This window comes from Peromyscus leucopus, unplaced genomic scaffold (assembly GCF_004664715.2).
Source record: "Peromyscus leucopus breed LL Stock unplaced genomic scaffold, UCI_PerLeu_2.1 scaffold_1107, whole genome shotgun sequence".
NCBI lineage: Eukaryota > Metazoa > Chordata > Mammalia > Rodentia > Cricetidae > Peromyscus > Peromyscus leucopus.
The window spans coordinates 1-26,526 of NW_023504234.1; the positions used below are offsets into that span (position 1 = coordinate 1).

At 47.3% G+C, this 26,526-nt stretch overlaps 1 pseudogene; it reads left to right on the forward strand.

Moving 5' to 3' along the window:
- Nucleotides 1-2,427: 2,427 nt before the first annotated feature.
- The window catches only part of LOC114685720, a 63,791-nt pseudogene continuing 39,692 nt past the window's right edge, over nt 2,428-26,526 (forward strand).

The following is a 26,526-nucleotide window of genomic DNA, read 5'->3' on the forward strand; positions in this document are numbered from 1 at the left end:
AAGTGGGGACAGCAACAGCCAGCCCTGGTGGGTCATCTGCTAACCCAAGTGAGCGTCGAGGTGGCCCACTCCTGCTTGTTCCTGGAGCCTTGCCTCCATTTGGTCCCCTTCAGTGGGTGTAGCCTCCTCGTGCCTCTGCCTGATGGTCTGGTCCCTGACTCTGCTTCTGTATCTGTATTTGATAACAACTTCCCTCCTCAACCCTGGCTTTCCTGAGGCCTCAACAGCAGCTACTTCGACAGTAGTTTTTCGACGGTGGTTTGGTTCTGTTATCTGATCAATAGACGGACTCTCTTGCATTTCTATAGCCTGTGTCTGAAACGTCCTGAACTATGTTGTTGCTGAATTTGTGTTCATTCTGTAACCACATACATATGTTTATATATTTTATTGGTACTGTGTGATGTTAATTTTGGCAATTAATATTGGAATTAAAGAACCTGCATTTGCCTTGGCCAGATTACCAAGGTGGGCAGGATTATCGGCAAATTGATGCCGTTGAAACCACTGTATCTTGTGAACTTAACTCTTTTTTGTTTTATTGGCAATTTAGGATGTGAAGTATTTTGATTTTAGCCTTCTAACACAAGATAGCCTAGTTTAGATGAGTTCCCAAGCTGAATGCGTTTTCATGGAGCTCAGTTTCTGGCCGACAAGCAGTCCCTAACACCTTGGTGGGCGCCTATGTTCTGATCTGCAAGTGGTGATCTGAGCAGTCTCTTTTCTCCATGGTGGTCAGGGCTTAAGAAACATTAGGCATTGTTCCAGTTTTATACAGCCAGTGCCAATCTGAATGTCTCCTGGGAGGTGAACACTATGCACAAGGAAGTGGTCTTCACCCTTTTCACTCTCATACACCTTGGAGATAGGCTCACACATGCTCACCATGGGAGATAGGCTCACACATGCTCACCATGGAGATAGGCTCACACATGCTCACCATGCTGTGCCAGTTCACCACAAGGAAGAAGGCTTAATTATTGTTGAGCTGTAACTGCCTTCTATTATCTTGATGAACTTAGTCATGTTGATGTGGTCGGGCACGAGGAACGTGTTTTGTCCAAGACCAGCAGCTCCCTCTTGCCCTTTCGTGGCGTACCCTTGAGATCTTGGTGGGGCGCAGCACATTTTCCACTCTCTGACACTGCAGCACTGCGGGCATGGTGTGGGTGTCACGGGTCAGCGGGCTCCGGCTCCGGCCACTTCCCTTGTCTTGCTCTTTATTTTTATTTTTTTTGAGATAGGTTCCCTCTACGTAGCCTAGCCTGGTTTGGAACTCTGGTGTGATATGAGAGTTAAGATTCGTCATTAAGATTTGGATAAAGAACCTGCATTAGCCTTGTCCAGGCTGACCTTGAACTTACCTGTTGCCTGCTTTTGCCTCCCAAAGGCTGGGATTAAAATCATGTATCACCATGCTTGGCAGTTTTGAATTTTCTTTTTTAGGTTCATTACACTTAGTTTTTAACCCACGTGTATTTAAGACTTTTCCAAAGACAAAAACAAAACAAACAAACAAACAAAAACCAACTTCCCTTTCCCAAATGTTTTCTTCTGTAATAATAAACAAATGGATGCTTTTTTGAAACAAGGTCTCTCTACATAGGCCCTGACTGCCCTAGAACTCACCATGTAAAGCAGGCTGCCTTGAACTCAACAGAGATCTGCCTGCCTCTATCTCCAGTGTGCTGGACAAAGAAAATTCTTAAATGATGACCTTCATATAGTTTGGGAAAACAGAGACTTACAAAATTGGCTAATTACCTTATAATCGTTACTCTAAACTTAAATCGTGTAAACATTGAAAGGTGAACTCAAGACACACAAGCACGTCAACACTTAACCACTTAACAGGTCAAAATACTAAAAATGCCTTGTATTAAGAGATGAACCACTAAGAAGTAAGGAATATGAACTACAGAGAAAGCATGAACAGAAATTGGCTTTTGCTTCTCTCTCTCTCTTTTTGAGACAGGGTTTTTCTGTGTAGTTTCGGTGCCTGTCCTGGATCTCACGCTGTAGACCAGGCTGGCCTCGAACTCACAGAGATCCGCCTGCCTCTGCCTCCCGAGTGCTGGATTAAAGGCGTGCGCTACCACCACCGCCCGGCTTAACTTCTCTTGAATATTGAACTTAATGATTCAATGAGCAGAGATCTTAAATCTAACATTGCTTTTTAGTGTCAATACTAGTTTTATCTTGATAACTATAAAATGTACATATATGTTAAATTAGATATTAAAATTCCAATATTATAACATTATTTAGAAAAAGGTGTACTATCCATTAGCAATTATTCCAACAGCAAAATTAGCCAACTTCAACACTGACAACAAAATATAAGTAGATCTCATATAGCGCGCGCATACATATAAGACGCGAGACTCCATTTCCCATAACCTCCTGGTACTTCCGGCGTGGCCCGGCAGCGGGATCGCTCGGCTTCCGCGTTCGGGCCTGCGCTGTGTTAGAGGCGGCGGCGGCGGCGGCGAGGGACGCGGGCTACGGGCATGGACGTTTCGGGGCAGGAGACCGACTGGCGTAGTGCCGCCTTTCGGCAGAAGCTGGTCAGCCAAATGTGAGTGTGGCCGGGGGCGAGGACCGGGTGGTCGGCCCTTCCCCGCCGGCCGGGTGAGGCAGGGCTGGACCCGCCGCCGACCCTGGCTGGCGGGAGCCTGCGGGGTCCGCTGGGCGCCGGGGGCGGACGGGGGTCCTTCTGCAGTCTCCCTGGCCTGTCTGGGCGGACAGGGACTGCTGGCTAGTTTTCCTGGGGCCGAACTCTGCAAACCCAGCAGCCCTGGCTAGTGAGTCATCGTCCTGAGCCGCCTCGTCATTTGTGTGCTTGAGTGCAAATTTTCCTCTGCTTAGATTGACACTGAATACAGAAAGAGAAAGAGGCAGCCAAAGAGTTACCAGGGGCACCGCGCGGCTTATTACAAAAAACAAAACAACAAAACAAAATAAAACAAAAAACAGAAACCACCTCAGTGAGTTGGAGGAGGGTGGATGGAAGATAAAATTGGAAGATCATTGGAAGATTAGTAGGTGTTGGGGCTGTGGGCAGAGGGGGCAGGGAATAGTGTTCCCTTCTCTTCCACAAGGTGTGTGAACTTGGCCGAACGGTGGCAGGAAGCAGCTGTGGAGGGTTAGGGAGTGAAGGGCTGGGTGCCCCTGCTCACCGAGCACTGCTGAGTGCTTCTTTTCACTCTGCCGTCTTACTGAGCTTCCAGAAGCGCTTAGAAGATGGCTTGTGGCACAGCCTTTTCCCTGAGGGTGGGTACTGTCGGTAAAGGAACAGATAGTACAGTTGTGTCAATGCTCGGTCGTGTTAGGTGAGTAGGACTGGAGTCGCCTGGTAGAGTTGGCGACAGATTGAGCGCTAGAAAGAAAAGTAGGAGGGCGAGAGGCCACCATTCCCAGCAGATGCCTGGGAAGTCATCATGAAGGACTCTTGTAGGTGGAGGGAGGGTCAAGGAGATAGGCAGGAGTGTGAGCAGGTGGTTAGTGATACGGATGTTGGGCAAACAACTTGTACCTGTGTTTTACATGTGATCTGCCTTGAAGTGGTCCAGCATTCATGTTGGGAAGGTCCCTGAGTCCCTGGAGATGAATTAAGGAACCAAGAGGCGGTTTGGGGAGTTTTTTGCTCTGGAAGGGGTTGGTAGGGGTTCTGTTTTTTCACTCACATTCCCGGTGCTCGATCACTGTCCATCTTAAGGTTTCATGAACGGTTGTAGAAGGCACAGTGCAGAGATTCCGAAGGCCCACGTTAGGTGAGGGGAATTGAAAGAGGAAGACAGATTCCAGAGAGAGGGGAATGTGTGGACACATCGGTGACTTACAGGATGGAGGGGTGGGGTGAAGCAGTGTGGAAGGAAGGCATCGGGACAGAGGAAGGAGTGGGTACTGGATCAGTGGCTTGGTACCACCACAGAATAACCTCGGACCGCTTTGCAGACAGTTCAGCAAACAAGTGTTTTGTTTTTGTTTTATATGTATGAGTGTTTGGCTTTCCTGTCTGTAAGTGTGCCATGTATGCCTCGTGCCCTCTAAGGTCAGCAGAGGCTGTGGGACTGGAGTTATGAGCTGCTTTGTGAGTGCTGGGAATTGAACCTGGATTTTCTGCAAGAGCAGCACTGAGTGGGCTTAACCTCCCAGCCAAGTCTGCAGCCCACAAGTGCTTTATTGATGCACTTGAGATATATCCAAGTGAAGTCTTAAGTGTGATCTGAGCCCCAGGGCAAGGTTCTCTGGGAAAGCCCAGTAGATTTGGAGTAGTCAGTTGTTGGCACAGACAGTAGGGGAGGGCTGTGGAAGTGTCTGAGGTCTGGGGGAAGATTGAAGTGTACTGGATACGTCATAATGCAGCTTCCCTGTGGGAACTGAGGTGCCCTCTACCTCTGTAAGATATTGCTGCTTGTGTATTATTTTATTTTCTGTAGTAACAAATTATATCTGGTCATTTCTTTATGTCAGAGGCTCAGGTAAGATTTGGTGAGTGTTAGTTACAGGGCTGAAATTAAGATATTGGCAATATACACTTTTTTTGGTTTTTTGAGACAGGGTTTCTCTGTAGAACCCTGGCTGTCCTGAACTCCTCTCTAGACCAGGTTTGGCCTCGAACTCACAGAGATCTGTCTCCTCTGCCTCCAAAGTGCCGGGATTAAAGGCCTGTGCCACCACCACCCAGCTGATATACACTTCTTGATGGAACCTTTAGGGGCAGAACCTTCCAATCCCATTCAAGGTGCTGGCCAATTCTCCTGCTTACACATGTAAGACGGAGGTATCTGCTTTCCTCCCTGGCCACTCGCCAGGGGTCAGTATGTGTTCCTGGAGGTTGTACCTTGTGCTTTCTTTGTGGCCTATTCTAACATTGGCTGGTTTTTCTGACACTCTCCAAATCCAGCTTGGAGAACATTCTCTGCATTTCACAGGTCAGTTTAGAATAATGCAACATTATGTGTCCTTAATCACATCTGTAAAGTCCCTTTTGAGCTATGGTGAAGGACAGTCACAGGTTCTAGGGAACAGGGCCTATGTATCTTTGTGGAGGGGGCAACATTTGCTTACACATTGGGGTGAGCATATCAAAGGTTGCTTTTTAAGGGCAACACCGTGACAAAAAGCATTTTGGGGAGGAAAGGGTTTATTTCATGTTACACTTTATCCTTACCATCAAGGAAAGCCGGATAGGAACTCAGCCAGGGCAGGAGGTGCTAGAGAGATGACTCCCCGTCAGTGATGAAGACCACTTGTAACTCTTGCAAAGGCCAGGGTTTGATTTAGGCCCCTACTTGGTGGCTCACAGCCATCCATAACTCCAGTTCAAGGGAATCCAAAGCCCTCTTCTGACTTGAGCAGGCACCAGGCATAAACTGGTGCATTTCTATACATGCAGGCAACATCTTCAGAAACATAAAAAGCAAATAAAAATTGGAGAGCTGTAGTGGTGCATAGCTTTAATTTCAGCACTTGGGAGGCAGAGCCAGGCAGATCTCTGTGAGTTTGAGGCCAGCCTGGTCTACAGAGTTCTTGGACAGTCAGGACTATATAGAGAGACCCTGTGTCAAAAACAAACAAAACAAATGTGTATGCAGAGCAGGAGTCTGGCGGCAGAAACTACAGCAGAGACTGGAGGAGTGCTGCTTACTGGCTCCTTCATGGTGTGCTCAGCCTGCTTTTCTTTACAGCCCAGGAGCACCAGCCCAGAGGTGGCACTGGCCACAGTGGACTGGGCCCTCCTTATCAATCGTTGATCAAAATTCCCCACAGGCTTGCAGGCCAATTGGATGGGGGCATTTTTTAGTTAAGGTTCCACTCTTCCAAGATGACCCTAGCCTGTGTCAAGTTTACAAAAAAACTAAGCGAGCTCATTGGGTGTTCTCACTTCTTCAGTTTGCTTGTTTTCTCTCCAGGGTTTGCTTTGCTGGTGACTTGATTTCTTGTGTTCATAGAGTTTAGGAGGATTTATATGGACTAATCTACACATCTTTTGTTCCGACTTCTTCCACTGTTTATGCTGTTGTTTAAATTTGGCCATTTTGGGAAATGCTTCAAGCTCTAGTGATTTATAATAGATGAGGAATAATGAAAGCCAGGGCCTGTGTATCTTTGTGGAGGGGGCAACATTTGCCTACACATTTGGGTGAGCACATCAAGGTTGTAGGGAGTAGCTCAACAGGAGATCATTCATGTAGTCCCCAGGACGCCCTGGGTTCAGTCTTCAGTTGCTGGGGAATGTGGAGCTACGAACCACTGGGAGGTTCTGGGAGCTTTCGAGAAGATGAAACATCTCTCACTGAGGAGAAAGCAAGTTTGACAGCTGTGACTGGGAGTTGAGTCTTCTTAGCTTCCACTGTGTCTACCTCCCAGCCCTTCTAGGTCACACAAGTGAGGACAACCTGTAGCCCATGTCATCATCAGGCCGTCCACTGTCCTGTAACCTTGATTATTTTTTTGTAGCTCCCCTGTGATCCGGCTTCTCTGGTCTTTTCACTTTAACATTCAAAGTTCTTCCTTTGAATGTTGATTTATTTCTTTGGTTTTACTTGCTGGAGATTGAGCTCAGGTCTTGGTGTGCCCAGCATATCTCCGCTACTGATCTGTATACCTCTAGCCACTGTCTCTCTAAAACAGTGGTTACCAAGTGTTTAGGGTATTCAGAAGATTGTGACTAAAGTGTGAGCCGCTTTCTTCCTTTCCACGTCTGCTGTGGTGTCAGTAGTTAGGACCCGTCCTGTCCCTCATCTAAAGTGGGTCACCTTCTGGGGAACTCCAGTCCTCTGTGGTGTGCAGAGTACAGGAGGCAGTGTTTTCCTGGGGCCCACCTGGCCAGCCTCCCTTTACAGTGACCGTGGATTATGTGTTGTGAAACTGGAATACTTCCCTCCTCTGCACATTGCTTTGTGACCTTGGCACTGCTTGCCCTTTCTGATCAGGCCCTCATCTGTGAAATGATACTAGTTGTCTCACAAGGATACTGGGAGGGACACTGAAGAGACTTCTGTGCAGGCTTTGTAGGGTCTGGGCCCACAGTGACAGGAGGTGCTATGGCTGGGGTTGATGAAGCCGGGTGGTTTGATGCAGTGACATCTAAGAAACCCAAAGGAGGAGGGTAGGTAGGAGGTGATTGATTGGTTCATATTGACTCTTAAGGAGGTATCCATACTTCCTGCACAGCCACAGGAGAGAAACTGTTCTTAGATCCTCCTAAGCAGGGTTCTGTGGGGCTTCCTTGTGGGACTTTTTGGTTCATGTTTGCGTGTCCCTGGTCTTCAGGCTCTTGGAAAACAAGTGCATCTGTCCTGACTTGTCCATGCTGACACCAGGTTCACAGCAAATACATAAGCAGTGAGTGAATGCACATCATCAGTTACTTCTCGGTCTTTCTGTCTATGTGTGATACTGTTCTCAGTTTCTCTACCGTATTTTTTGAGACAAGATCTCACTGAATCTAGAGCTCACTGATTTATCTAGACAGGTTGGCAGCAAGTCCCAAGGATCCTCCTCTTCCTACCACCCCCCACCCCCCACTTCCCCCACCCTCTCCGGTCTGGAATTACATAGTTGTGTGTCCAGCTTTGTAGGTAGGTGGTAGATCTCAGACTCGGGGCCTCACTGCTTCCAGCAAGCCCGTTACCTGCTGGGCCCTCTCCCTAGCCTGCTCCCTGATCTTAATTTCCTGCTGTGCCGTTCTCCCCCCTCCCAGGTAAGAACTGAGCACTGTTTTTGAGAACATAAAAACTGATAGGATACATTCAAGATGATCATAAACTTTATGTCAAGAGGAAATGTCCCCTGTCGACCGAAGTCTGGGTCTGTCATCTTCTCTTGAGGCTTTTGTCTCTGGCACTCTTCAGTGTAGCGTGCTTCTGAGCAGATGCAGGAAGGGGTAGCCGCAGCCAGGGAAAGGCAGGGCTGTGTTAGTGTCCTGGTAAAATGTCAGAAGGCCAAGGAGTGCACACTGTGAGGCCAGGGCAGACAGGCAGTTGCCAGTGATTTTTGGTGTTTGTTTCTCTCTCTACCAAAGTCTCACTCTTCATGGTGACACACGTCTTTAATCCCAGCATTACCAGCCCTAGGGAGGCAGAGTAGGCCAATCTCTGTGAGTTCGAGGCCAGCCTGGTGTACAGAGCGAGTTCGAGAACAGCCAGGGCTACACAGAGAAACCTGTCTCGGAAAACTAATCAAAAAGACAAGAGTCTCATGCAGCCCAGGCTAGTGTTGAACTCATTATGTATCAGAGGTTGGCCTTGAACCGATTACACCATACCCAGCTGTGTTGAGTTGCACATGTTGTCTTCATGCACCTTTTCTTTTCCTTTTTTAAATTTTGGTTTTGAGCTAGGATATCAGTAGGTAGACTGGGTAATTTGAACTGGTCTGGAGATGCTAATATTGTAGGCATGGCCCGCCACCATGCTCAGAGCCATGATGGACCTGTTCTAATTGTAAGGTGGGAGGCAGGCCTAGAGAAGACTCACTGCTCTTACTCTTTCATATTACAGATGGATGCTGGCTGGACCATACCGTGATGTTAAAGGCAAACTACCTTTTAAGATCTGGAGAGTTAAGGTTTGTGTCCATTTCATGGAATTGGGTAAGCAGATGCCTCAAATTTAATCCCAGCCAAGTGCAGTGGAAGCTTTTAGACAGGAGCCTGCACTACCTTACTGAGTTCCAAATTTATAATGTCAGGATTCTCCATAGACCTTAGGAGACTGAGAGGGTGAACCCCAAATGCCTTTTTTTTGGGTGAGGCGGGTTGAGAGTCTCAATAACCACGGCTCATACCCAGGCTGGCCTTGAATTCCAGTCCCTCCCTTCTCTACCTTGTTAGTGTTGGGATTACCATCACCACACCTAAGTTCCTGATGATCTTTGACTCCTTGTGAACCTACTAGAAGCTGACATACTTACATTAATTTTCTGTCACGAGGATCTTTCAGCTGTTACCTGATGGTGACTAAGGCTGTGTCTCATTGAAGATGATGCTGGCCATTCTGAGGTGGGGACTGTGGGCACGTTATTTTCTGCCTGCTGCAGTCACTGGCTGGGTGAAGCCATCACCTTAAAGCATTCCTTAGGCTAATAGTTTCAATTAGATACACAAGGGAATTTTTTTTAAGTATTCTTGTGAACTTTCAAACTAAAAGTGGCAGCTAAGATCACAAAACCAAGCAGGACAGTCAAAGACCCCCATGACCCCCATGTCCATTTTTTTGTACTCTATGTTCCCTTTAGCTGTTCTGATATCCAGGGTGTGTTTAGTGGTCTGCCCACTGCTGCAGACTCCACTCTGATGCGTGTTCATTTCTTCCTGCAGGCTGCAACCTGCCTGCCCTACCTCATTCCACATTACATCCAGCCAGGCTGCCCGAAGGATCCTCAGAGGAACCAACCCTTTCATCCGACTGCTCGTTGCTTGCTTGTTCTGCCCGAAAGACCCATCCTCCTGTGGCTGAGCTGGGCAGCCTCTTCTCCAGGACACTGGGCCTCCTGTCCTGTCCCTTGCCCCTGAAAGTCAGTGAAGACAAGGCCAGTTTGTACAGACTGAAGGCTTGTTTCCTGCCTGCCTTAGCTCTGCAGGTAGGAACAGTTATGAAGCTTTCTGGAATTTAGGCCTTCTTCCATGTCTTGCGCGTGAATGTTAGAGTGCACACGTTCTTGAGCCTGTCGGGCACAGGTCACATGAGCACTGTTGTGGGCCTGTCGGGAATGTGTGCTGGGCTCACGTTGGAGTGCTTAGCTTGAGTAAAGACAGAAAGTAACACATGCGATGTTGATCAGCCACCTAAATCAGCTTGGGATACATAAGTGGATGAAACCAATTCTAGCAAATACACTATTGTAGTACTCTTAAATTTTTCCTTAGCCATTTCTTCCAAGATATAATCCAAGGTGTTCATATCCTGGTGGAATGAGGACATGCTCGCTACTACATCGTGGAATGGAGCTTTTTTATTTTTAAGATTATATCTGTTTTTAAGTGTGTGTGTAAGCGTGGATTATGCACGGAATACAGGTGCCCTTGAAGGCTAGAATCCCCTGGAGCTGGAGTTACAGGTGTTGTGAGCTGCGGGATGTGGGTGCTGGGAATCAAATTTGGAGCCTTGCATAGAGTGATGAGCTCTCTTCACCTCTGAGCCATCTCGCCAGTTTCTAAAGCGGACCTTTTGTTTTTCTTCAAGACAGAGTTTCTCTGTGTAGCCATGGCTGTCCTGGAACTTGCTCTGTAGACCAGATTGCCTTGAATTCAGGATCCACCTGCCTCTGCCACCTGAGTGCTGGATTAAAGTCGTGTGCCACCACTGCCTGGCTACATGTGATTTTTATCAGTTGTGCTCCTGATGCCTAGTGAGAGACCAGTAGAAGGAGTCAAATCCCCTGGAACTGAGCCACATGTGACCATTGGGAATCTCCCAGGTCCTTTGGAAGAGCAGACAACATGCTCACACACTGCTGAGTCATCTCTCCAGTCCTCCTTTTTCCCATTAAAACACATTGACGATGAAAAAAAAAAAAAAGATTTCTTTCTTTCTGTGTATGAGTGTTTGCTTTCATGTAAGTGCATTGAGTATAACACTGGTGCACTCAAGCCAGAGAGAGAGGGTGTCAGACCCTGGAACTGGAATTACAGATAATTGTAAGCACTGTGTGGGTGTTAGAACCAGAACCTCGGTCTTCTGTAAGCAGGAGGTGCTCATAAACACTGGGCCATTTCTCCAGCCCTTGGTCTTTCGTTTGCTTTGTATCGTTTTTCGAGACAGGGTTTCTCCTTGCTAGCCGGGCTGTCCTTGACTCAGAGATCATCCGCCTGTTACTACCTGTCTGCCTCAGCAATGGTATTAGAGCCGTGTGCCTGCCACCACCACCGTCTGGCTCTGTTAAGTAGTCCAGCCTTAAATTAAGATCTTCCCATCGTTGAGTGTGCGAGAAAATAATGAGTCGGTTATTCCAGTTGCTTGTTGGCAATTCCAGGGCCTCCAGGCTAGCCTGGGCGACACACTAGGTCTTACCTTTAAAAAAAGATCGGTAACTAAGGGGAGTAACTCTTTTATTAGTTTAGTTCGTGTAGATAAACATAGACACCTGATTCTAGAGAGACAAAAGATATTGAATTTACTGTTCCCAAGTGAGAGCTCACTTTACTATCACTAGTTTCTCTTTTTCCCTTTAATTATTTCACTTTTGAGGATATCTCTATAAGTGAATATGTCTCTCTTTAAAAATTATATTATTTTGTTATTCTTTTTTCAAAACACCCACTTGGGCAGGATGACTCAGAAATTGTAACCTACCACCTCCACCTCCTGAGTGGTAGGATTGACAGGCTGGGAAACTGAGGTGTTGGCAAGCATGCTCCCACCAGGTCTGCATCCCCAGATCTCTTTTTTTCTTTCTTTTTGAGACAGGTCATTACTGTAAGCCAGTCTATTGAGTGCCTGGCTTATGTGTTGAGTGTGGCCTGTAATGTGTATATGATGCACCATGTGCATTCAGTGCCTATGGAAGCCCGAAAGAGGAGTTAATGGTGTTCCCAGAACTTGGGTTCCTGTGTTTGTAAGCTGCTAATGTGGGTATTGGGAACCTAATCAAGGTGGGCGTGGATGTCGGAATGGAGTCAGGCTGTGTTGGGACGTGGCCTTTAGCACATTGTCCTGAACAGCCTTCTTAAGTGGTCCCAGTTTATATGTACAGCAGTGTCAGGGAATACTCCTTGCTTGATGCTTGGACCTGGTGTTTTCATAGCATCTGCCTTTATAGCAAGCAAGCAGTCTTTTTGAATTTGAATACACAGCCAAGTTTGAGACCCTCTCAGGTACAGTGGCAGTCAGACTAGACAGGATGTTTTTAGAGAAAGCCTATGAAGGAAAGAGGGTTGGATTTGGAGAGAGAGTGTGTGTGTGTGTTCTTGTCATATATTGTGAGTGTGTCGCTATACATGCACTTTCAGAGGAAAGAAGGGAGGAGGCACATGTTAGGTACCCACCCTGCAGAGAAAGCCTGGATTGCTTGTGGATTCTGAGAGATGGTGCAAGTGATTTGGTTGTGGCGTCGAGTAACCAGTGCTTCCAAAGGAGAAATGTTCCAAGCACACAGCAGTGGTGTGGAAGCGGTGGCCTGGACGCAGTCTTCTGAAAGGGGCGTAGGATGAGCCTGCGCTACAAACTAGCCCTATCACCTGCCTTAGTGAGTCTCCTCTGCTTCTTTTCCCAGGGAGGGCTATGGAGTGAGGGGTACAGACTGCAGCTTGGCTCTCGGAAGTGCTCGATTGTGCAGCAAGCCTCAGCCCGCCTCTCTCTCCTCGGCCCCGCCTCTCCTCGGCCCGCCTCTCTCGCCCCGCTCTCCTCGCCCCGCCTCTCCTCGGCCCCGCCTCTCCTCCGCCCCGCCTCTCTCTCTCAGGCCACGCCTCTCCTCAGCCACGCCTCTCTCCTATTTTGTCAGTATAGCCAGAATTTTGGTGTAGCATTTCACTCCCTGCCAGATAACATTATAGGGATTGAAAAACAGGAAAGTGTTCTGTAATCTCTCTGCCCAGTTGCATTATTAACATAGATACATTTCCCATAGATCTGTGTGCTTCTAATATGACTGAATGACTCATGTTGGTAGCACACACACACATGACTGAATGTCTTATTGTAGGCACACACACACACACTGAATGTCTTATGTTGGCAGGCACACACACACATGATCTGAATGTCTTATGTTGCACGCACAACACACACATGACTGTCGTATGTTGGCACGCACACACCACACTACATGACTGAATGTCTTATGTTGGCACGCACACACACACATGACTGAATGTCTTATGTTGGCAGGCACACACACACACAGACTGAATGTCTTAGTGATAGCACACACACACACGACTGAATGTCTTATGTTGCACGCACACACACACATGACTGAATGTCTTATGTTGCCAGGCACACACACACACACATGACTGAATGTCTTATGTTGGTAGGCACACACACACATGACTGAATGTCTTATGTTGGTAGGCACACACACACACACATGATGATGTCTTATGTGGCAGCACACACACACATGACTGAATGTCTTATGTTGTAGGCACACACACACACACACATGACTGAATGTCTATGTTGGTAGCACACACACACACAATGACTGAATGTATTGTTGGTAGCACACACAACACATGACTGAATGTCTTATTTGTAGCACACACACACACATGACTGAATGTCTTATGTTGGCACGCACAACACACACATGACTGAATGTCTTATGACTGAAGTAATGTCCTTATAGCATGCAGGCACACACACACACACATGACTGAATGTCTTATTTGTAGGCACACACACACACATGACTGAATGTCTTATGTTGTAGGCACACACACACACATGACTGAATGTCTTATGTTGGCACGCACACACACATGACTGAATGTCTATAGTGCAGGCACACACACACACATGACTGAATGTCTTATGTGGCAGGCACACACACACATGACTGAATGTCTTATGTTGGCAGGCACACACACACATGACTGAATGTCTTATGTTGGTAGCACACACACACACATGACTGAATGTCTTATGTTGGCAACGCACACACGACACACATGACTGAATGTCTTATGTTGGTAGGCACATCACACACATGACTGAATGTCTTATGTTGGCACGCACACACAACATGACTGAATGTCTATTGTTAGTAGGCACACACACACACATGAATGAATGTTCTATGTTGTAGGCACACACACACACACACACACATGACTGAATGTCATTATGTTGGCACGCACACACACACACATGACTGAATGTCTTATGTTGGCACACACACACACATGACTGAATGTCTATGTGGTAGGCACACACAAGACTTTTCTGAGTCCAGTTCTGAGTTGTAGTTTTTTTCCTGCCTGAGGCTATTCTCCTCTGCCTGGCTGGTTCTGGCTGCCCCTGTCGTGTCCACAGCTTCTATATCACAAGAGGCATAGACTGTATGCATAGCCCTCCACCTGCCTAAATAGTAACATAGGATTTCAATACTCTTTTGGGGAAAGTTCTTCCATGACTTCTTGAACGTTTCCAGAAGTAGAGATAATCGGAAAACATTTCCAGTCCTCTGAGAGGTAACAACATGTGACCTTACTCTTCACTTCCACTCTCTACTCCCTCTGGCTGTTTTAACTCACACCCAGGATGCCATGTGATTGTGTAGCTGAGTGCTAATCTCTGGAGTAGGCTCTTGTCTAGAACCACAAAACCACTTGACCAGGTTGTGTAGTTCTTGGTGTGTTGAGGCGCTCTGGACCCCAGGCTGACATCAGAGCAGAGTCAAAGGTCTCCAGCTCATGGTTCTTGTTTGGTTCTTTTGAGTTGGGGTCTCCCTATGTAGTTGGTTGCCCTGAGTTCACTGTGCAGGCCATGAACTCACAGGTCGTCTGCCTCCTGAGTGCTGGACTGAGGCCACCACTCCCTCGGCTAGTTCTTTGGAGATTAAACCAACAGGTTGGAAATACCAGAAGCTCATGTCATTTGAGCCAGCTCAGAGTTTAAAGGTGGCAGCTGGCTGTTCTTCAGGCTAGCCCTCGCGTTGATCTCACCCGCTGGCCTTCCTGGGAGGAGCAGGAGAGGAGAGTGTAGCTGAGCAGTGAGAGAAGTGTGAAGAGAAAATGTGCAAGGCTCCGCTCTCTTCAAGTCCAAAATACCCATTCCTATATGTAGGCAAAGAGTTCAATTCTGAAATAGGCTATTTTTGTCTTGTGAACCTGCGGCTGGAGAGATGCTTCAGTGGTTGGCGTGCTTCCTGTTCAATTATGAGAACGGAAGTTTTGATCCCAGCACCCATTCAGCAAACTGAGCATTTCACAAGCACACCTGTAACTCCAGCTCTGAAGAATTCACACTCTTCCTAGCCTCTGTGTGCACAGATGTGTACCCCCCACCCCATGAATGAATCTAAAGTCAGGAACTGCAAATGTTTGTGACTGCTTGTTTGCTAATAAAAGGAAGACCTTGTACTATAGTTTGACAGATGTGCCTCAGCTACCTGTGCGTTTAAGAGCCCAGGTGTTCCTTTGGTGTCCAAACAATTGATGTCTCACCATTTCCTCCCTGGAAGGTGAGACCACCTGGCTCTTGCGGGCAGGAATTGCTGCTGTACTTAGAAGGGAGCAGTGCATTGCTGCTGGCACTCTGAAGACCCCGAGAAGCAGGAGACTAGATGAGAACCAGGCTTGTGTGGGGAGACAGAGGCCTTTCCTCTGGTGTAGGGAAGCACTGGGGCTGAGCCAGAAGGTCCCTTTCAAAGAGTGTGACATGTAGCCTTTCCTCCCCCAAGTCCCCACCAACTTCTGTTCTGTGACTGACTTGGTTCTAGAGAGAAGCTTAGTCTTTTAGCTGACACAGGAAGGCTTAGAAATGTGAATAAGCTGAGAAGGAGCCAAGAGGAGAGCACTTGCCCAGCATGTACAACCTGACTCCATCCTGAGTCACCACAGAAAGAAAAAATGAATCAGATTTCCTCAACGGTGCTGATGTTCATTGTGGAGTTCTCTGTGCATATACTTTTCCTCTTAAGAACAGAAAGCACTTTTAATTTATACTCTGAGCAAGCACATTTCTAAGTTTTTGAAATAGCTTTAAACCTTAAGAAGTTTTTTCTTTAGATTTATTTAAATTATGTTTCAGGAGGTTGTGCATGCAGGTGCCTGAGGAGGCCAGAGGAAGGTGTCAGATCTCCCAGAGCTGGAGTTGCAGGTGTTGCTGAGCCACCCAACATGGTGCTGGAATTCAACTCTGGTCTTCGGAAGAGCAGTACAAAATGTTAACTTCTGAGCCATCTCTCCAGCCCCAGGAGTTTTCTGTGTCTGTGATACATCATGAGCATTTAAAATCACTGTGTCTGTGTATGTGAGTGTTGGCCTGTGTGTATGTCTGCGCACCACATGCACTTAGGTGCTCATCAGAAGAGGTCTCAGCCCCCGGACGGGAGGACTGTGTTGTGAACCACTGCTGGGGTGCTGGAATGAACACGGGTCCTCTCTAGGAGCAGAAAGTGCTCCTCAACAGCAGAGCCGTCTCTCTAGTCCTTTTCTACCCACCTCCTTCTGAGACAGTCTCACTATGGCAGCCCTGGCATTCCTGGAACTCTGAGGTCTGTCCGCTTCTGCATCCTGAACGCTGTCTTTAGAGGAGTGACCACCACTCCGCCTTTTGAGACAAGGTCTCATTCGTACCCCAGGCTGGTTTCAACTTGCTTTAAAATTCCTGCCTTAGCTGCCCAAATGTCCTATATTACAGTGTGAGCTGTCCTAACTCAATAATTCACCGGTTATTGGTTAGTGACATATCTCAGTTTCTAGTCCAGAGAACCTGGAGCAGACTGCTGGCCTCAGTCACTGGTCGGTAGCTGAGATGAGAAGGTGAGTCGCCACAGTCAGCTTTCATGATTTGATTTTTCCCCACAAATAACTTTGTATTTGTCTTTTTAAAGACAGGGTCTCTCTGCGTAGCCTGCTGGCCTGGATCTCACTCTGTAGACCAGGCTAGCCTCGAACTCAGAGATCCACCTGCCTCTGTCAACCGTGCTGGATTGAAGGCGTGGCGCCACCACCGCCCTGGCTATAGGGGCCATTCTTATTCAGACCACCACAGTAGACAATTTAATATTTAATGACTAAAATTTTTTTGTGGTGGTGTACATCTTTAGTCCCAGTATTCAGGAGACAGAAGCAGGCAGATCTCTATGAGTTTAAGGCCAGTCTGGTCTACATAGTGAGTTGCAGCATCAGCCAAGGCTACATGGTGAGTCTGTCTGTCTGTCTGTCTGTCTCTCTCTCTCTCTCCCAAAAACTAAATAAATGAATAAATAAATGTATTAGGCTAGTCCATGTGGCACACACCTTTAATCCCAGTGCTTGGAGGCAGGGCAGGAAGATGGATCTCTAGAGGAGTTTGAGCCCAGCCTGGTCAACATAGTAGCTATAGTTCCAGACTAGCCAAGGCTACATAGTGAGACACTGTCTCCCTTATTCTTGTGTGGTGGGGTGGGGGGGTGTAAGGCTGCAGGTAAACATTGGGTTCTTCCATCAGAGCTCTCTGCCTTATTTTCCTGAGACAGGTCTCTGACTGATTAGAGGCCAGCAGGGCTCCAGGATCTGCCACTCGAACTCTCCGCACTGTGGTTCCTGATGAGTGCTGCTGACCTGGCGTTCTGTGTGGTGCTGGGTCCGCGCAGACCCTCACTGCGCAGATCCTCAATGTTGTGCAGCAAGCGCTTTACCCATGGAGACGCCTCCCAGCCCCCTAAAATGTGAACTGCATATGAACTGCAAAACGTCATTGGCCTTCTGCTCTTCTTGCCACCTTTGACCTTTGTCCTCTGCATGTGTCTGTGTTCACACTAACTCGCACATGCTGCTTCCTTATGTTACCTGAATGTCTGCAGACTTGCTTTGTAGCCCTGCACTCTATATCTCTGCTTCTGTTCCCAGTGTTTGGGCTGAGTGAATCAGTAATGTTCACATTTTATGCCTACACAATCAATACGCCATGCACAGAGGCATACTGCTGTTGATAGTTGGTTTTGCCTTCAGGCAGGTGGGTGTTGCTTTTCTATCTTGTTGATAATTTACCCATGTCTTTTTACTTGTGTCTCCGCACAGTTAACCTTGGGCTTCTTGCTACTGGGTTCCCCGTCCGTTGTAGTTTTTTCCTGGGACCTGCTTTCCATAATCTTCTAGGTGGTGGCATTAGGGCTTTTCCAAAGAGTAGGTCCTAGTGGTGTCCCGTTGTGAAGAGGGGGAGGTAGGAATGCATGGAACAAAAGGGACGCCTTTCCTTTGCTCCTTGACAGATGGTGGTGAAAAGGTGGCAGACATCTTTAATACCCGTCTCTGGTGACAGGCCTGCCAGAAGCTCTGCTGTCCTGATGCTGTGTGCGCCTTCCTCGTTGTCTTCTAGTACTTGGTTACTCAGTGGTTTAAGGTCTAAACACTGGGGAGGGAGCTGCCATGCAGTCATGTGCTTCTGTTCCGGGTGGGTGAACAGACTGTATACACAGGTAGTAATTGGCCAGGAGTCCGCCTGGATAAAGATGGTGTGGGCAGAAATTCCTAGCACTTGGCAAGGGAGACAGGAGGACCAGAACTTCAAGGTCATCTTCAGTGACATAGTGAGTTCAAAGCCAACCTGGACTACATGAACCCTATCTCAAAAAACAAAACAACAGCAACAAAAACAAAAACAAAAAGCAAGGACTGGAGAGAGATGGCTTAGAGGTTAAGAGCAGTGGCTACTCTTCCAGAGTTCTGAGTTCAATTCCCAGCAACCACATGGTGGCTCACAGCCATCTGTAAGGAGATCTGTGCCCTCTTTTGGTGTGCAGGCATATGATCAGGCAGAACACTGTATGCATAATAAATAAATAAATACATCTTTAAAACAAACAACAAAAGCCAAGGCCAGGTAACCTCAGCACTAAGATGAGAGAAGGAGGATCCTGAATTTGAGGCCAGCATGGTCCACATAGTGAGCTCAATGATAGAACTACATAGAGAGACCCTATTTCAAAAAAGCACCACTAACAAAAAATAAACTTAAAAAAGGTGAGGGGGCGGGCTGCTGTCTTTTGAGCTCAGGATGGTGAATCTGACACGCCAAAGGGGAAAGGAATCTTTCAGGAGACCAGAGGAGTTGATACCCCTTTCCCCTCGGTGTGAAAGAAGGCCAGCCAAGGAAGGAGCGGGCATTGCCTGGGTAGAGGGCAGTGATGAAGAGAGTGAGGTCAAAGAGTCCTAACAGAGCTGAGCGGTCCCAAGGCATGGGAAAGGGTCGGCAGGGGTCAGGGAAGAAGAGTGGACAGACTGCTCTGTGCTTGTTAGCACAGCCATGGAGGAGGGCCTTTGTGCTGGAGTGCTAGAGTGGTCCACTGTTGAGGATGCCAAGATGAGGCAGTCACATGTGGGGACAGCTTGGTCTGAAGGAGCTGCAGGGACTCACTGGTACCTGTCATCTGGGAAGACAAATAATATTACTGTGCACTGGACTTTATTAGAGGATGCCATATCACTGTACAATTAGGATCTCTGACTACTTCTCCTCCTCCTCCTCCTCCTTCTCCTCCTCCTCCTTCTTCTTCTCTCTCTTTTTTTTTTTTTTGGACAGGATCTCACTGTGTGTAGCTCTGACTGTCGTGGAACTATATAGACCTTCTGGCCTCAGACTCACAGAGATGCACCTGCCACTGCCTCCCGAGTGCTGGGATTAAAGCAAGTGGTTCTCAAACCTTTCTAATACTGTGGCTCTTTAATACAGTTCCTCATATTATGGTGACCACAACCACAAAAATTATTTTCGTTGCTATTTCATAACTATAATTTTGCTACTGTTAATAAATCATAATGTAAATATATGACGTACAGGATGGTCTTAGGTGACCCCTGAAGGGATCATGACCCAGGTTAGGAACCACTGGATTAAAGGCTTGTGCTGCAATGGCCAATTCCCCCAGGGTTTCTTACTGTCTCACTCATTGCTGCTTGGGCAGTGCCAGGCAGTGCCTTTCAGATAAACATATGCTTCAAGGGCAGCTGTGGAAGTCAGGCCACCTTCCAGCCTTTTTGTGAAGGGAGATCTGGGCCTGTAATGATTATCAGTCCATTCTAAACCAGACACCAAGGCAGCTGTGGCCAGGACAGGATGATGGGTGACATAAGAAGGGGCCTAGTGTCAGGCCCCAAGAGAGACAGGAGGCTGGTGTGTCAAGTGCCTGGAAAGCACTCTGTGGGTGGGGAGATGGCAAGCTCATTCAGGGTGATCAGAAGGCTGGATTGCAGCCAGGTTTTCCAGGGTTAACTATACCTGATCATAGCCTCTGCCAACCTGTGGTCTAAACAGTAAGGGAGGACTGAGTCAGGCCACACCCAAGACCTGCAGGGGTGAGGGTGTTGGACAAAGTGCATTGGAGAAGAAGGCCAAGTGCTTGGCTGCTTTCCACTCTACTTGACTGGAAATAAGCAAAAACATTTCAAAAATATGGTTCACATCTGGCTTTATTAAATATGAAGAGACTGTCTGTGTGGGCACCGTGAATGGATGTAAGACTGGCAGAGCGGTGGTGTTGTTCTGTAGGCTCACAGCAGACCTGGTTCTTCCAGCTGGGATTGTATCCTTCCATGTGGCGTGGTGTGCGTTCATGGTCACCGCCTCACCCCCAGATGTTCCAGGCTTGTCAGGATAGGATTATCCTTGGCTCCCAGCTAGTTGATGCCTTCAGTTCTGGGTCTTTAACAGTTGGTTCCCATGCCCTCTGTATCATGTGACGGCACTCTGATGGGAGGGTAGAGGTCACCCTTCAGCAATGTCCCTGGCATCTGATGATGCAGGAGAAACTTGAAGTAATAAAATGGATGCTGAGGAGCGCTGCCTCCACTAGTACTGGAAGCTAAGTGGTACCCTGCCTGACCAGGCTAGTTAGGAACTGTAGGAAAGAAAATGCTGCCATGACTGAAGCCCGTAACAGGCCATTAGGCCCATCCCCACATCAAAGGACAGGCCTTGAAAGGGCAGCTCAAGGGGGCTGCAAGGGTCTCAGCCACCCTTAAATCCTGACCGCCCTTGAGTCAGCTCTCCTGTGCTCGTCTCAGGAGAAGCCCAGCTTTGCTAGGTTTTCAGATGTAGTTCTGGCCCTGGGTAACAACTTGAAAAGAACAACGTTGGCCTTTGTTGTGTTACTCTCCCATCTGCCCAAGTGGCGAGACTTACAGTCTCTCTGTTTAAGTTGTCCAGAGTGTAACCGGGACCTGAGGGGATTTAAGGATGACGGTGTATGTGGAGTGTCTCAGCCCAAGGCCTACAGAAGCAGGGAAGGTTTTCAGTTCCCTTTTGTGCATTAGCCAGGGCCAGTCATGTGCTATTACTAAAGAGCCTCCTCGTCTTTCTTTAGGAATCCCCAGTACGCAGAGTGATTCTCACTGGGAAGGCACATTAAGTTGATGTCCTGGGACACTTTGCCTGCTGCTCACTAAGCACCTTTCTTTGTCCAGGTCACTGGTTGTGATTAGTTGTCTAACTGTCTGAAAGCTGACACAGTCTGCTCTGTCCTGGATCTGTCTGCTCGCTGCAGGACGCTGCTTGCCGGCTGTTCTTACTGAGCTAAGGCTGGACTGCCTTGACTGGTTCTAGTGAAAGGAACTGGTAGCAGTTTGGGGGAGAGCCCTCTTAGGAGCCTGGCTTGGCCTTTGGTGACAGCTGTGTCCGACACAGAGCCCATGTGTGACTATGTCCCCTCAGACTCCTGTGCCTGCTCCCCTCTTCTGTGTCCTCATCAGTGTTCTGACTGTGCTGCTCATCTGCAAGTGACTTGCTGCCCTCCTTGGACCTGGTGTTGGTAGACTGTTCTGCACCTCAAAATTCTTACTGAGCTTTTGTGGCTGTTTACCTCTCGGTCCCTTTTTTTATACCTGCCAGAAGGCAGAAAGGGAACAGATAGGGCTTTGGGGACACAGGTGAGGCATGTGTTTAATCCTGAGATTCTATGGAGAAAAACCAGTTCTAACCATTTTGGGCTAAATTAAAAGCAAGCTTTTATTAAAATATTAAATACTGACCAAGATGGAAATTGGTCAGAGAATACTACCCTGGAACTTCCAGCTGAGTGGCCCTGTGACTTGTGTTGTTGGGCGCTTTTTATGGACAAAACCCATAGGCCACCGTACTTTCCCCATGAAGCTTTGTCGTTATTTTTCAAAGAACTACAACTTCCCAGAATCCCAGGAAAGTGTTACCTGCTCCTTGGGCAGGTGAGGTTTACAGGTTATTTAGGGTACAAAACACAATGCATTCTGAACACAGGGTCCCACTTCATCTCAGTGATGTTTCCATCTCCAGTGTGGAAGCCTTGCAGGCCTCGGCCGCTTCCGGTGCCTCTGGGTCTCCAGTGGCCCCGCTCTCTGCCCACGTCTGTTCCTACACCTGCCTGTGGACTGGTTCTTCGGTGCCTCGCTGTACTTCATCACTGTCGTGCCTCTGTGCCTCCAGGGACCGTTCTCAGATGTCTGCTCCACACTTGCAAGCAAGCACCTGCTGCTGCCATCTTGTCTGCCAGAACTTCAGATATGCCTATTAGTGGGTTTAGCAAAGTGATGTTTTTACATTTAATTGGATTTATTAACTAGTGTGGCATAGAGAGGGTATGCGTGTGCTATGACGTGCACGTGGGGTCAAACTCAGGTTGCCAGGCCCGTGTGGCTGTTGTTTAATCTGCTGAGCCGTCTCACTCGTCCCAATGTGTTCGGTGTGTCTCATCATCGATGTTCCTACGTGTGCTTTTCCTGTGCTGTCAGAGGCGAGGGGCCGTAGTCCACACACCTGGTCTTGAGTAAGTAGACTGAGTTGGTTTGTGTTTTGGAGGTCAGAATGCTTTGGAGTACCAGCTTCACTGAGTTCCAGTTCAGAGCCCCCAACTTGCATGATTTGTTTACCTGCAAGAAGTCAGGCTGCTAGCAGAGCGGAGCAGAGCAGAGCAGAGCAGAGCAGAGCAGAGCAGCCTGGCCGCAGGCCCCGCTTAACACACTGCTTTCTTTCTAACATATACACACCTGTGCTTTCTTTCTAACATATACACACCTGTTCTTTCTTTCTAACATATACACACCTGTGCTTTCTTTCTAACATATACAACACCTGTGCTTTCTTTCTAAACATATACACACCTGTGCTTTCTTTCTAACATATACTACACCTGTGCTTTCTTTCTAACATATACACACCTGTGCTTTCTTTCTAACATAACTACAACACCTGTGCTTTCTTTTCATTTGCTCTTCTAACATATACACACCATGTGCTTTCTTTTCTAACATATACACACCTGTGCTTTCTTCTCTAACATATACACACCTGTGCTTTCTTTCTAACATATACACACCTGTGCTTTTCTTTCTAACATATACACCTGTCTTTCTTCTTAACATATACACACTGTGCTTTCTTTCTAACATATACACACCTGTGCTTATCTTTCTAACACATACACACCTGTGCTTTTCTTTCTAAACACATACCACACCTGTTGCTTTCTTTCTAACATATACACACCTGTGCTTTCTTTCTAACATATACACACCTGTGCTTTCTTTCTAAACATATACAACACCTGTGCTTTCTTTCTAACATATACACACCTGTGCTTTCTTTCTAACAATACACACCTGTGCTTTCTTTTCTAACATATAACACACTCTGTTCTTTCTTTTCTAACATTACACACCGTTTCTTTTTTAACATATACACACCTGTTCTTTCTTTCTAACACATACACACCTGTGCTTTCTTTTCTAACATATACACACCTGTTCTTTCTTTCTGACATATACACACACTGTGCTTTCTTTCTAACATATATACATACTACCTGTGCTTTCTTTCTAACATATACATGTTGTATTTCCTGGAACAAGGATTACAGCGTGGTTGTGAGCCACGTGTGTGCTGAGAATCAAACTCGGGTCTCTCAAGAGCAGCAAGTGCTCTTAACCACTGAGCCATCTTTCCAGGCCCTCAAACCTGTTCTTTCTTTCTAACATATACACATCTGTTCTTTCTTTTCTAACATATACATACCTGTGTATGTACAGGTAGAGGGAGGCAGTATGTGTTCTGTTTGGCCCCTCATATTGTGAAGTAGAACCTTTACTAGGATAGTCCTTTCATATCTGTGTATAAATGTATTTTAGATACTTTATTGTTGTTTTTATATTGGTGTGAACTGTCTCCTGTTCTCAGTAAGTAGAAGTTGGAGCTGGTCCTCTTTGGCCCTGTTAGGAAAACATGAAACTGCTAGGCACAGACTCTTGCCTTGGGGGATGGGATGTGACATGTGTGTGACTGTTTGATTTTACAGGGAGGAGGCTAGCACTGCAGCCCCGCTGTCCTCAGATGGAGAGCTGGGTGGAGGCTCAGGCCACTCAGAGGCCTGGAAATCAGAGGCCTGATTACCAATCATCTCAGCAGTCTCTTGGGACAGTCCCTTCGTTCTTCCTGCCCGCGGGGCTCTTCTTCTTTCTGGGAATCACCTTCCTGTCCCCCTTCTCGAGGCCCGGCCCTTACTCTGGTTAGCTCTGGCCACCGCTCTGCCGAGGGCCTCTCCCTTCATCCCCCTCCCGCCCGCACGTGGCCAGGCTGGCTACCCCGGGATGCACCTGTCTAACTGGGGAGACCTGCTAGTGTAGTATGTAAATATCTCTTCTTTTGTATTTCAGTGAGGATGCCATGAGGAAAGCTGGTGTGGCCCACAGTAAATCTAGCAAGGATATGGAGAGTCATGTGTTCTGAAGGCCAAGACCCGGGTAAGACCCTGCTGGCCAAAGTCCCCAGCAGAGCAGTTCCAGGAGGGGAGAGTTGCTGAAAGTGAGCCCTTCTGCGTGGATCCTGGAGGGGAGTGCTTGCTGATCTCAGATACAGCTGGCTTCACCACAGCACTCTGGAACCTCCCGTGTCCATGGAATAGGCAAGACTCCTGGATGGGCACTGAGTCTGCAGGTCCTGCCTCTGACCCCGTCAGATGTGTGTAGTCAGCCCTGTGATTCCTACAGGGAGCTCCTTGGATCCACTGCTCCTATGGAGGAGAGGCTGGCTTCATGCTCCTGGAGCCTGCACATCCCTGATGCACAGGATCCATTCCTCTTTGGTTCCTCTGTTCAGAGAGGTGGGCAATGTTTGGTAAAGTTGAGCTTGGAGCTTCCCAGGTGGAGTTGGTAGAAGGATTTCCAGGCTGGTGCAGGCACCATGGCCTTTAGTGACTTTCTCATAATTTGTTAGCTCCCAGGAGTGGAGGCTGGAAGTGGAACAGCGGGCTGGGAGGGCGGCTCAGCAATTACAGACCAGACTGTTCTCGAAGAGGACCCAAGTTCTATTCCCAGTACCCATGGAGGCTGGTTCGCGGACAGCCAAAACTCCAGCTCCATGGGTCTTCTGGCCTCCACAGGCACCTACACACTCTCATGCACATTGGCTACCCGTTCCGCTCCATTCCCATCTCCACCCCTACCCGCCCACGAATTTAAATGTAAAGCTGAATGTGGTGGTGCATGGTTTTAAATCTTTAGCACTTAGGAGGCAGAGGCAGGTGGATTTTGAGGCCTGCCTGGTCCACATACTGAGTTAGGCTAGCCAGGGCTACAAGTGAGACCAATCTCCAAACAAACAAATAAATCCATTAAAAAAGTAAATGATCCATTAAAAAGTGATGCAGAAATGGCAGACATGAAGTGAAGCTGAAGTGCGTCTCTGTTTACATGCACATGGAGGGACAAGTTTCAAGAGCTTGTGGACTGCTCTCTGGGGGTATGACATACATTTTGTTCTTCTAAAAGTATTATTGAGATTGAATTAAGGAACTGAAATGCACCCATTTGAGGTATATAATTCAGCCGTCTAGGATATTCTGAGTCATGTGGACAGTTACTGCAATGTAATGTTAGAATATTTTATAGAAGCTTGAATACACATTAGCAGTCTTGCTCCATTTCCCTCTAGCCACAGAAGCCACTCACACCTATTTTTATTGCTGTGGATTTTCCCCTTTGACCTTGCTTTATAAACACAATCGTAATGATTTTGCAACTTCTTTCACCTAGCATAATCTTGTCAGGGTTCATACATTAACCATGTTGTAGTGCATACTTGATTCTGTTTTTCAAGACAAGATTTTATGGTTGTTTTTGCTCTTTGCTCTTTTGGGGGCCCGCCACCCAGCTCCCATGTAAATACACAGAGGCTTATTCTTACTTATAAATGCCAGGCCTTAGCTTGGCTTATTTCTTGTCAGCTTTTCTTAACTTAAATTATCCTACTTTTTGCCTCTGGGCTTTTATCTTTGCTTACATCTGTAAATCTTACTCTTACTCCATGGCTGGCTGTGTGGCTGGGTGGCTGTGTGGCTGGGTGGCTGGGTGTCTGGTGGCTGGCTGACCGCTGACCCCTAGCATCCTCCTCTCCTTGTCTTCTTGCTCTTTCTTCTTCCCAGATTTCTCCTCCTATTTATTTCTCTCTGCCCACCAAGCCCGCCTATCCCTTTCTCCTGCCTTGCTATTGACCATTCTGCTCTTTATTAGACCATCAGGTGTTTTAACAGGCACAGTAACACAGCTTCACAAAGTTAAACAAATGCAATGTAAAAAAACCACAACACATCTTTGTATCATTAAAGCAAATGTTCCACAGCATAAACAATTGTAACACACCTTAAAATAATATTCCACAACAGTAAGACTAGGCTGGCCTCAAGAGATATGACCTGCTCTGTCTTCTGAGTGCTGGGATTAAAGACATGTGCATGATGACTGTCCTGATTTCTTTCTTTTGTTGAGTTATAATTAACATCGTTTTTCTGTATACTGGTGTAATCAGTCTTCATTGGGTTGTTTTTTATTTTTGGGGGCTATCGTGAACAATAACTTTACTTTAAATACTCACTAGTTTTTATGTAGAGTTGTTTCATTTCTCTTGA